This window comes from Lutra lutra, chromosome 8, assembly GCF_902655055.1.
Source record: "Lutra lutra chromosome 8, mLutLut1.2, whole genome shotgun sequence".
Taxonomy (NCBI): Eukaryota; Metazoa; Chordata; class Mammalia; order Carnivora; family Mustelidae; genus Lutra; species Lutra lutra.
Window position 1 is genome coordinate 6934994 of NC_062285.1, and position 12552 is coordinate 6947545.

The following is a 12552-nucleotide window of genomic DNA, read 5'->3' on the forward strand; positions in this document are numbered from 1 at the left end:
ACTCTTTTTGGTTCTGTCAGTAGAAACCTAGACAGTGAGTGGTAGTGTTACTCACAAGCTTAGACAGTGTAACAAAAACACTGTAGATTCAGCTCTCAAACCAGATACTGTCTTACCCCATGCCCTCTGTTTTATCTATAAGAATGTGACTAATGTCCTCCTTTCTCGACAGTAGAAGGCTGATTAGCAGGGAGACCCAACCAGAGTAGCTAATGATACTGTCTTTTTGGAAATTCTTGGGCTCATGCCTCTAAAGGGAAGATACTCTTATTTTTCATTCAACAAGTACTTTTCTCTTATTAGTTCACATTTATAACTGTTTTCTCAGTAACTGACCATTACTTAATCTTTACTTACACAAAAGAGTTAGCTTGCTCATTTCCTTTAGAGAAATAAGGTCTGTGAAAAGACTTTGATAATATTATTCCTCTTATCTTTTTCTCCTCTTTTTCTCCTCTCAACAAATCACTCATATACCTAAGATACTGGGAAACGTGAGGAATGGATCCTGTTATCCTAGGATAGACTGTCCAGTATTAGGGAAATTATAATCCTCAGACATTGTAGACAAATTGCCCATGAAAGTATAACATTATATAACATGTGAACTTTCAAACATTTAGGTAAATAGCCCCATGTTACAGGAATCAGTAATCACTAGGCTGAAGTCAGACACAAGGAAATACTTATAATGAACAAAGGAATAAATTAAGTGAAATAGATTACATTTTAAATTAAAATAAGAGAGAAAGAGACCCAAGTCACATAGTAATAGGATTTTATGTAAAATATTTCTTAATCAGTAAAGAGCTTTTTTTTTTTTTTTTTTTTTTTTTTAATCTAAATCAAGGATCAGCACACTATGGCCCATGAGCCCAATCTATTCCACTGCCAGTTTTTGGATGGCTCGCAAACCTAGAAATGGTTGGAAAAAATTAAAAGAATATTTTATGACACACATAAATTATATGAAATTAAAAGTAATCTTTTGTTGTTGTAGCATAAGGATAAATGGCTTATGCCATGGCAGTAATAATGGAAAAGAGGAGGTAGATTCTTATAAATGTGCCTTTACTTAGTCCGTACACACTTGGGGCTACAGCAGTCTTTTGAAGTGACATTAATGAACAGAGTGGGATTCAGAAAGGGGAGTCTGAATAGCCCGGGTTTGTTTATTGCTGAAGAACAAGCAGAGGATAGTCTTTTGAAATTACGGGGAAAAGGAAACAGCTTTACAGGGTTCAAATTATACCCTCTCACTGGAAGATCTTTAAGACAATACTTAGTTTCTGAATTTTCCTAAATAAAGAAGGTCTTCTACCCTTGATCTGGGAAAGTACTTTGAGGTTAGACTGTTTCCTCTGTTCTCTGATGTTGTTCCTCGTAGCAGGACAGACGCACCTTGTTTTTGCCTTCCTTTAACATGCCTGGAATCCGTGTTCCAACGGGGCTGTGGGGGAGTCTGGTGCCACCACCGGAGAAGCATCAGAGTTCAAGATGCCTTAGCAAGGACCTCTGATTCCTTTGACATGTCCTCCAGAAACGGGGCTCCGGAGTTGCCCTTAGTCAGTAATGAAGATGAAACTAGAACAGTGACCCTGAAGTTGTAATCCCCACATCTATAAAGTTCTTGAGCAGTACGAGTGGGAAGAGCATTTAAGCATTTAAGTAAACTGCAAAGACTCAGCCTGGCCCACCCGTCGAGAGGGTCTCGGCTTGTCCAGGAACAGCTGTGCACCTGTGCTGACGAGGATGGTGAGGTCGCGCTTGTACCTGGAGGCAAAGAGCAGGGTGAGTAGAGTGTCCACGGGCACAAGGTGGGCAAGGGGCAACCCAGCATGGCCATCGTATTCGGCGTCCCAGTCTTTACCATTGGCTGAGTTAGTTATGTTGAGCCAATTAGGAAGAGTGAGCTAGCTTACGGCATTCACCTATCTCTCCATTTCTATGAAGAAAATTGAGCAAACTCATGTGATGGGAGTATCTTGGGGACAGGGCCTGTTTGACATGACTGGCAGGAAAGACGGGGCAGAACAGGGCCTGCAGCTCTTCTAAGCTTAAAATGTGTGTGGCTCTATTTTTTAAGTTCAAAATTCTGTTAAAGGAACTTCTCATTAAAAGGAAAGATAATTGTAAATATTGGCAATGTATTCAGAAAAAAATTAAATCTTTGTAAAGATTAGGGTGAACAATAGCAGCAGATAGGGGGTTAGAGATTCCCCCCACCGCATTTCTGAGTTACCTCTTCCTCGCTACCCTCTGCCAGCCCTGAGAAGGAGGCGTCTTTTTCTCCATCCAGTGCCCTGCCCTTCCCTTTGAGCAGACCTCTTTCCTTGTCAGTCCCCCAACAGTCTGTTAGCTCTTTTATTGCGGCTGGTCGATGGGGGGGTTACTGTGGTGGAGAAATTGTGCACTGGTCCCTCTGCCCTCAGGATGCTGGTGCCCTTACGCAGTGAGCTCCCCAGAGAAGGGATGATGACTTGAGCTCTCCTTGCCAAACATCCAGTAATCGTTGGTCATTTTTCCAATTACTCTAATAAGTATTTGATCAAGTGACACAAAATCATTTATGAAGCCTTTCAGAGAACAATGTTATTATCGATGATAATTCTAAATTTTCTTTTGACAGAGAGATTACAATAGCTTCCCTTTTTATAGATGTAACCCCTTTCCCAAAATAGGCAAATTATATACTGAAATATTTTTCAGTGACCACTTTCCTGCTGGCGTTTTCTTTCTGCCAGCGTTTTGGGTTCCACTGTCAGCACAGCCCTGAGTATTATCAGATTCCTTATGATTCTGGAACTCTTTCATTAATCAGACCTCTCTCTCTCTTAGCAGAGGTACTGAAAATCGGATGCTTTCCTTTTTGCATAAGTAATTCAGTTTTTTGTTGCAGTTTATGGAACTTCGCTATTTCTGGGAGGGGCTTTTTAATTTCTAAATCATATGTGTTATGAAAACAGGAGCTCAAATTTGCTCATTAATCTTGAAAAACATCAAGAATTTAATCTTTAAAAAGTAAATATTTATAGATACTTGTTGTCTTTTTATGATCCAAACTTTCCCGAATAATGCTTTTTGACAGTACAGCTAGAAGTAGAGAATAATCGTGAGCAATTATAAGAATAATTGTTGAAAATATTTTTAAAGAAAATAAGCATTTTACATTTTAAAATGTAACCAGGTTTAGATGAAAGACATTTAACAGGGTGAAATGTGTGTCGTGGTTTTTATTGATAAGTTCTTTAGAGAAATAATAACAACTGATTTTTATCCTACTTTCTGCATTTTCCCTCTTTATGTGAAACATTGTTTATTCATATATAATTTTTTTCCAGTCTAAACAAATTTACGGTAGCTTAAAGAGAGAATAATAAAGTTATTAGAAAAAAGGAATAGGAAACTAATACCAAGAAAAGGAAAAAGAAGCGAATGATTGCACATCAGATGGGATTCTGGCTTCCTAGCAAGAAGGGCAAACAGTGAAATACAATTTGAAAAGGAACGTACCTCTGAGTTTCTCAGGGGAGACCAAGTTTTTTAAGGCACCAAATTTAAAACTTTATTTCCATATGGAACCAGCTGACAAACCGTAGCAGCTTTTAACAACAGACACAAAGACAGTTTTGTATTTTTCTTGTAGCAACCTCCAATCCAAGGGTAGAGCATCGGAGCACACTCACGAAGAAGGCTAACGAACTTCTCCTCTCTAGGTGGAACGCTCGTGTTTGCTTTTGTGTTAATCAAGGCTCTTAGTCTTGAATAACGAAAGCCCAAGTCAAACCAGCTGGAAGTACAAAGTAAGAGAGGCTTCTTTGACTTTAGGTGAGGTGGTATCCAGGGTTCAAGACGTATCGTTAGGACTCTGCTCACTGTCTTTTACTCCGTCTTGCCACTGTTTGGTGGCAGACACGGTCCAAGTCAGCCGCGGCTGGGATGCTGCCCAGTGCTCCGCATGCCTGCTTCCAGCACCTGCGGCCACGAAGACAGCCTGTCCGGAGGGGCAGTGGTAGTCCCAGAAGGAAAGGAAGACCCTGACTAGATAAGGGACAAGGGGCAGGCAGAAATGACAGATAACGTTTTATTTAAGAAAAGGCAGTCATAGTTCATATTTTCATAAAAACATGGTGAGGAGGCCAAGCAAAGCTTGTTGGTTTCAAAAAATGATCCTTTAGGCAGCCGGTGGCTCAGTGGTTAAGCGTCTGCCTTTGCTCCGGTCATGATCCCAGGGTTCCCAGGGTTCTCCCTGCTCAGTGGGGAGTCTCCTTCTCCCTCCGCCCCTCCCCCCTCCTCATGTTCATGCACATGTGCTTGCACACTCTCTCTCTCTCTCTCTCTCTCTCTCTCTCTCTCTGTCGCTCACAAAAATAAATAAATACATCTTGTAAAAAAAAATTAAAAACGATCCTTTAGAAGTAAAGCTCAGGAACATTTCAGAGCACCGTGCTATCAGACTTAGAAGGCCCTTTGCTTTCCTATTTTTCATTTGTCTCCCTTCCAATAAAACTGTCTGCTTTTGATTAAAAGAAAAAAAAGATTGAAGCCTGTTGATAGTTTTGTTTTGCCCTAGGTAGCTTGCCAGTGAGATTAAAACATTTCATAGGTATTTTGCCTATATTAGAAACCAGGTAACAGGAACAAGTCCCACCCCACTCCAAAAAATCCCAAGCATAACTATATTTTAAAGTGTATGGCAAATGATTATTTGTAATGCTAGGGACAAGTGGTAGATCATTACAGATGCAGTTCCCTGGCAGCTGGGACACAAGCTGTGGGCTGTGTACATTTATTCTTGCTGCCTTATCTACTTATGAATTCAACAGACCCAAACCCATATGTCTCAGCTGCGATTCCGAGGGGAAGCAGGTAGTTAAAATTTTTCCTGTCCAGGCCTTTGGCCCTTTTCTGCCTTTTGCAGACAAGGAGTTCTTGGCCTCCATCTCTGACTCTGTCATTGTTACTGACCTAAACTTATGATGAAATCTCCAAGTTTAATTTCCTCCCCTGGCGTGTTGTAGTTTGTTCATTAACACCGAACATGCAGTATGTGTAAGGGAAAAAATAGCAGGCTGTCCAGAAAACTGGCTGTAGGTTTGGGGAAATGCTTTTACTACATAGTAAAACAAGTGGAAAGATTATAATCAAAGCATTTCCATCTTACTTGTAAACAATTACAGCCGTTTTTACACGGATGCCACATTAGAAGACTTGGGGAAATTTACTGGATTCCATTCTAATGCAATTAGAGCTAATTTTGTTCCTTAAATGAATAAAAGGTCAGCTAGTAAATCTAGCTTATCTTGAGTCCAGACTTCAATAAATTGTTTTATTTAATTTGTTGTAAAAGATCTTATCCTTAATGGGTTTAGGTCTTATTAGTTCACTTAGGTTTTAAAATATTTATGACCACCTTTTTAGATATGATTTGAATGATAGTTGGAAAGTTTCTCTCTGCAGTGTTATCAAGGCCCAAGATCACTAATTGGGTGAATATAGGAAGGTACTTAAGATTTGTTATCTAGAAAAAGCTGATGTGAACTTCCAGAATTTAAATGTTCTTTAACCTGTGACAGGCAGAGATAATTTAGCTGTATCATGCTAACCTTTTGGATCGTATCGGACTATAATTTCCCCTGCGGTTCAAACAACTCACACTTCTGGGGTTTGGAAGGAATGCGCCCCTACCGATGGAAACACAGAGGCACTCCCACCATTGCTGACAACAACCCGGACAATTTAAATTATCTGCCTTCCGTTATTTCTTGTCGTTTTATGGGCTGTGATATTAAAGCGCGCACGTAAAGGCTCTAGAAGCACAGTGTGATGTTTCTTCTTCTCTGCCCCCTCCTGCCTCTGAGGTTTGGAAGACAGACAACCACGTCCCTGCAGGACTCCTGTGACTCAGAATCTTGCAGCTTTTTGGTAACACGCGGTTGCCGAAGTCCTAACCCACGGGTTGAAGGCTGTGGCCCCGTGTGGGCCCGACTCCCGGTATCGAAACCTGCTCCCCAGTTCCCTCTCCCCGCTAGATGCCCGAAAACACGACTTCCTCTTCTCGTTCGGATGTCTCCAGAAGGACTTCCTGCCAGGGGCTTCCGGATGCTTCATTCCTAAACCCCCTGCATCCTGGCATCTGCCCTTGACGCTTCCCCGGAGTGTGCTCTGCACTTCGGGAGACCCTGCTGTCCCCCCATGCCCCCAGCCCTTTCTGACGCCTTCTAGTCCCTTGCATCTCTTGCTTCTTCACTTCTCTCTCGTCCCTTCTGTTTTTCTCGTGGACGTGCCTCTCCTTCCTGCCCGTGGCCCACGTCACGTTGTTCTCTCTCCCCAAAGCCTCCTGCTCACCCCTTAGGCTTCAGTTCCGCCGCGGTGGTTTCCAGCTCGGATTTCTGCCCCAGGACGCAGACCAGCCTGCCCAGTCGTCTGCCGCCGACTTCCCACTGGGTGCACTGAGCCTCCGAAAACGAAGCGTTCCCAAAATCGAATGCCAGGTTACATCTCCCAGCCTAGTCCTTCTTCTGTCTTTGAATCTGTCGATGAAGAGCCCAGAGCTTCCGTTTTCCAGGGTCACTTGGAAGAAGGCAAAGGCTGTCTGACTCGTGGACTCGAGAGATTTTATTTGCCCTAATACCAGCCTGGGCATCTTGAAAACTAATCTAAGGGTGTCTATCCCTCAAGGGCTGTTTTGAACAAAACTTTGGGAAAGAGAGACTCTGACCAAAGAAGTCTCCTCGGTCTTCATTTGAGCTCTCGGCATCTTAGAACTTCTGGGCAGACCTACAAGTGAGGCTCTCCTCCTTGGCCAGACGCGAGGGACCCGCAGGACCAGAGAAAGGAGAGGAAAGCAGAGACACCGTTAGCTAGGAAACCCAAAAGCCATGATGCACAGAGATATTTTGCTTCCCAGAGAGATTAAGTAATTGTTTTTGGAGTTTTTTCATTGCTCCAGTAGCCGGCACAGATCTCCTCCATCTGAGTTCTCGGCGCCGTCCCCACAGCGTAGAAAGACCCAGCGTTCCCAGCCACACTCCCAGAAGCCTGCAGCTCAAGGAGGAGTGACACCTCTCTCCCTGCCTCGAAGCCTCCCCCACCCAGCAGCCGGCCAGTCCCCAGTGTCTGCCCGTTTACTAACATTTCTCAGTTCCGTACCCCCTTCTCCGCTCCTGGAACGCTCAGCTGTTCTCCATGCTTCGCGCTCCAGAGCCGTCTAGCTAGAACCCGGGACAGCGCCTGGTCGCTTGCTTTGTAGTTTAGCTCTACCAAACGGCTTGCGGTTCCCTGCACAGAGCAGGGGAGTTTTCCTCTTGATTTCTTTTCTCAGGCTGTGCCACCTGCTTGCAGTGCCTTCCACCTCCCTGCCTCTTCTTCGGAGGCATGTTCATACTCATCTTTTAAACTTGTCATCTGTTCTTGGAAGAGGCGGTCACACCCCGCCTCCCCATCCCTACCCCCAGCCGGTCATCCCTCTTCCAAGTGCCCAGAATGTGCCGTTCTCATCCGTGTGGGAGCCCTCAGTATGCTTTGTAGATCTGTCTGGACTGTCTTCTCCCCCGGCCCAGCAGCTTCTTGGAAATTGGCGTGTGTGCCCCATTCACCTTTTTGTCTCAACGACCAAGGAGTGGAAGACATAGCAGACTGAGAATAAAGATTTGTGGAGATATATTCAAGGATTCAGACAGTCTTTTAGCTTTTCAACCATGGAGCTGATTTTTACTCTGAGCGAGCTTTCCTAGATTCAGCATAGTATCCGAGTAGAATTTAACTGAGCAACTTCTACAGAATTGATTTCACACTAGGAGCAACTGTGTTTTTATCAAGTAAAAAAACAAAACAAAAAAAACCCTTAAAATAAGAGGGCCAAAGGAGCCTGCGGGAAGCTTGCTCTTTTATTTTACTCTTTCATTTGAGTATAGTTGATGAGGAAGCTTACTTTCTCTTAGCCTATAGTAAGATTAAAAAAAAAAAAACAACTGCATTTGGTGTGGAAGTCTTTTGTCAAAGATTGCTTTTCCTTCCTACCCATTGCTCTTGGTATTTTACTTAATTTTAGAGGTAATTTGAATAATAAGAAGATGCTGAAAATAAGTTGCTTAAAGGCATTGGAAGGTCTTACAGGTGGAGTGACTAAAATTTCCAAATGTGTTTTAAGTAATGTGAAGTTGGTCCCTCTGTAGTCGATGTAAAAAGGAAATGTGGATCTTTTCAAGACTTGTATTATCTTTATAATAACAGATGTACCACTCTATACAGACAGAAAAAGACACCCATCAATTTGAAAGTGAAATTATTAGAGTAGCTTTTCTTCCAGGGTACACTGTCTCTCTGTCTGTGGCTCTCTGTGCCATATAGAGTTAGGGTTTTAATAAACAAGGAGTAGATAAGACTGTCTGGGAAGCAAAACTCAGTAAACCCTGATCAGGATATAATATAGGTCTTTAATAAATGTTCGTTATGTGTTTCTTCCTTTTAATAAGCTGACTGGACATTTGTTTTAGAGAAAAATACTTTTCACAAAGATGTTATGTATAGGTTTTTGCATCCTTTGGGTAAAACCAGGTATAAAAAGCAAAAGGGCTTTTCAAAAGATATTTTGAACAAGCGCTAACTATGGAAGTATTTGGCTTTGTGTCTTAAATGTTTTTTTTTTCCAATTATAAAGATAATACATGGTTAGTTTTTTTTTGTTTGTTTTTTGTTTTTTTTTAAGATAAACTGTCTAGAAATGTGTAGCTTAGGACAAGAACCCTCCCCTGAACCCATCCTTTCCATAATACTTACTGCTGGCTGTTTGTTGGGGAAAAACACAAGACAGGATCATCTTACAAGTATGGTTTTACTTGTAAAACCATACTTGTAAACCCTTCAGCAAAGCATCCTAGACTTCCCTGGGTCCACGTGACGTGGTATCTTATTTTACTGTAGTATCATAACTCATTTATCTTTTCAGTTTCCAATTCTTGGACATTTCAGTTGTCCCAGATTTTGCTATAACAAATAACATCCTCATATGGTCCCAAAATATGAACATTTAAGAGATTTTTAAGAAATTATTATGCCAGATTATCAGCCAAAAGTCCATACCAATTAAAGTCCCCACCACCAGGAATGAGAATGAAATGACTGTATGTAAGAAGGGTTGGTTAAACCTCACGGTCCTGAAGTTCGAAGAGACTGTGGGGCAGCTAATGAGTGATTTTTATGTCCGTGCCTACCCTGGTGTCTAGTCCTTTCTTGACATATCTGTCAGGCCAAGTTTTGTAACCTTCCTCTCATCCTTCCAGGCCATTCTTGATGTGACAGGATGGTAGGTAGAACTTTGAGAAGACCAGAGGACCAAACTCTGAAGTAGTCTTTAAAACTAAAAAAAAATGTCTGTATTCAGGCTTCAAAGTATGTAAGATCTGCATGACCTTCTCGGTTCTTCCTTTTTTTATTCTTTTTCTCTCCTTCTGTTAGAATGATCTTCATTGGGGTGCCTGGGTGTCTCAGTTGGTTAAGCCTCTGACTTCAGCTCAGGTCATGATGCCAGGGGTCCTGGGATTGAGACCCACATCAGGCTCCCTGCTCTGTGGGGAGCCTGCGTCTCTCTCTCCCTCTACCTGCCACTCCCATTGCTTGTGCTCTCTCTCTGTCAAATAAATAAATAAAATCTTTACAAATATATACATATAGAATGATACTCATTTTGAATGCAACTCTAAAGTCAGTGGAGTAATTCCACAAGTCCTTTTCTGCCTCAGAGAAAATTTTAGAAACATCATTTCATTTTATTTTATTTTGCTTTATTTACTTACTGCTTTAAACTCCCTTGGACCTTTTTTTTTTTATGGATCTTTTTATTCTTAAAAATCCTTTAAATATTAATGCAGCCAGAAATGATTGCCCACTAACTATTTTATCAGTGATCATTGTAAGTCATTTATTTGTTTGGAGTGTGGGAAGACATCTTTTTATCTCATTTCCTGTTTCATAGTTTAACAACTGGACATGTTCTTTTCCCAAAAAGTTGTTGAAATCCCCTTCATTCTCATTTTGGAAGATCATCTTTATTACCAAAGATCTAAAATCAAACAATCGAAGAGAAAGAGGATCCTGAGCGGTCCAGAGTAGGCTACATAGTATCCTTTACATACACTCAAGCCCAGGTGATCCGTATGATACGTACTGTAACTGTCAGGAGTAGGTGCCATAGCATAGGACGTAAGCGAGCTATGGGAGTTATGTATGTGAATGAAAAAATACATGTGCCTGTAACTTGCAAGTTAGAATATGTACATGTATGTGTGTGTATGCACCTGTATTTTTCGTGTGTGTATATATACACTATGCATGATGTATATTCACTTATTTTAGTATATCTATAGATATTTCCCATGCTGTTTACAGAGGAAGATAAAAGTTCAGGGGAAACATGGTGATTTTTGGTGAAGACACAGCAGCTATTATCAGATTTTAATATCTTCTAAAGTCGTGGTGTTGGATTTTCCGAGCATGACTGCAGTAATAACTGAGTTTTATAACACTCCAGTGAGATACACATCTCGGTCACGATCTTGTTCATTTTTCAGGTTCACTGAATATCATCTTATTGCTTTCAATGTTTTCAGCTAACTGAGATGTTCTTTAATCCGAAAATGAATGAATGAGTGAATGAGTGAATGAATGAGTTTCTTATCTTTTATAGTTAACTTGCACATTTAGCATATTTTCATGTGAAAGCATGTTCTTCTAAGTAATTAAGCATCCTCCTCATCGAGGAGTTATTCAAAGTAAAGTCTCACTGTGTTGAATGTTAGTTGCATTTGGCTCTGTTCTTCCTTACTGAAGGTACCCTCCTATTTGCAGGAGAGAAGCAGAAGCCTTTCTGAAATCACAAAATCTTTTAAAAGTTCTGACTCCAGAAAATTTAGTTTTTGAAAAGAACCCTGACAGTGCCCTCGAGAACACCTTCATGGGTTTTCCGTTCTTTAAAAATTGATCTATATTCAACAAATATTAATGTTGATGATATACATGGTACAACTGTGTCGAAGGAGATAAAGCGTATACGAGTGGCACATTGGAATCCGATGTTGGCTCTCCTCTCAAGAACATAGAAATAATCACGGCAGAAGGGAGAAAGTGTTGGGACGCCTGGGTGGCTCAGTTGGTTGGACGACTGTCTTCGGCTCAGGTCATGATCCCGGGGTTCCAGGATCGAGTCCCGCATCGGGCTCCCAGCTCCATGGGGAGTCTGCTTCTCCCTCTGACCTTCTCCTCGCTCATGCTCTCTCCCACTGTCTCTCTCTCAAATAAATAAATAAATAATCTTTAAAAAAAAAAAAAAAAAGAAGGGCGAAAGTGTTAAAGGCCATAAGAGGCACATCCAAAATTAGAAGTTCAAGGTGATTATTCCAGCTAGGAAGAGTTAGAAAAGCCTTGGGGGAGAGGAGAATTTGAATAGAGCCCTACAGGGTGAGTGAAATTTGGAGATGGAGAAATGTGAAAAGGAGATGGAAAAGCAAAGATGTATTAAGGCAAATAACCAAAGCACATTTACCTTCAGAAATGTTAATTATGCTGTTGATGGAGGAGTGCACACGTGCCCTGGCTTTTTTGTGTTTTATGAACCGAAATCATTCTGCACTTGATCTGAGCCAAAAGGCCAAGAAGTGATGAACCTAAATCATGCTGGGTAAAATGCACATGACCAGTAGTTCTAAGAAGTAATCTAAGAAGTTAGAAGAAATCTAAACATTTTCGAACATAACTGAATAAGCTCACAAACTTTCACGTACCCACCACCTGATAGATCTAACAGTTCTCAAAAGGCTGCCATGCTTGCTTGATTGAATCCTTTTCTGTTTTCCTGCCCAAGTCCTGGCCAAGAAAACCCAGGCCCAGGGTCACGTTACAGCCACATACTTGAACATGCGGCTCTAAAAATAGGGTGATTTTCTTGTGTAATCACAATGCCATTTTACCACACATTAGGTATGTGAACATTTTCTTGCTGTTTCCTACCCAGCCCCTATCCAGTCGCCTCCCTTTGTCTCAAACATATATGTGGACAGTGGCTCTGTTTGAATCAGGATCCAAACCAGACTAAGTACCTCTGAACCTAGAGCTCTCACCCTCCGTCCTTCTTTTGGTCACGCCGTTCACTCCTCGAAGAAACTGGGTCATTCGTCCAGTGAGAATGCCTCTCTTTCTAGATTTCTCTGCTTACTCCCTTGTAGCATCATTTCAATTGCTGTTTTATCCCTGTCACAGGCATTTAGCACTAAAGACTTATAGTTCTAAAGATATGATTAGATTCAAGTTCAGCTCTTGTTTGACAAGGATATTTTGCTGCTCTGTATTTCTAACTGCCGTCAGCAGGCACGTTTCTAGCTGTCATGATGCCATGAATGCTGGACCGGTCATTTCATTAGGAGTTGTGAAATGGTAGATTTATTCTAATTAAGTCATTCCTTTCACATTTATTAGCTGAAATCCCTCAATAAAGACAAATTTTTCTTCATCAACTAGGGGATTTCGGTTACCCTGAAATACAGCTCGTATAAGAGA

General features: G+C 41.4%; 1 protein-coding gene across 2 annotated transcripts in view; it reads left to right on the forward strand.

Annotated features, from left to right (window-relative positions):
- TAF3 (TATA-box binding protein associated factor 3) overlaps nt 1-12552 on the forward strand; it is a 173984-nt gene that overhangs the window by 137722 nt on the left and 23710 nt on the right. The window lies entirely within an intron of this gene.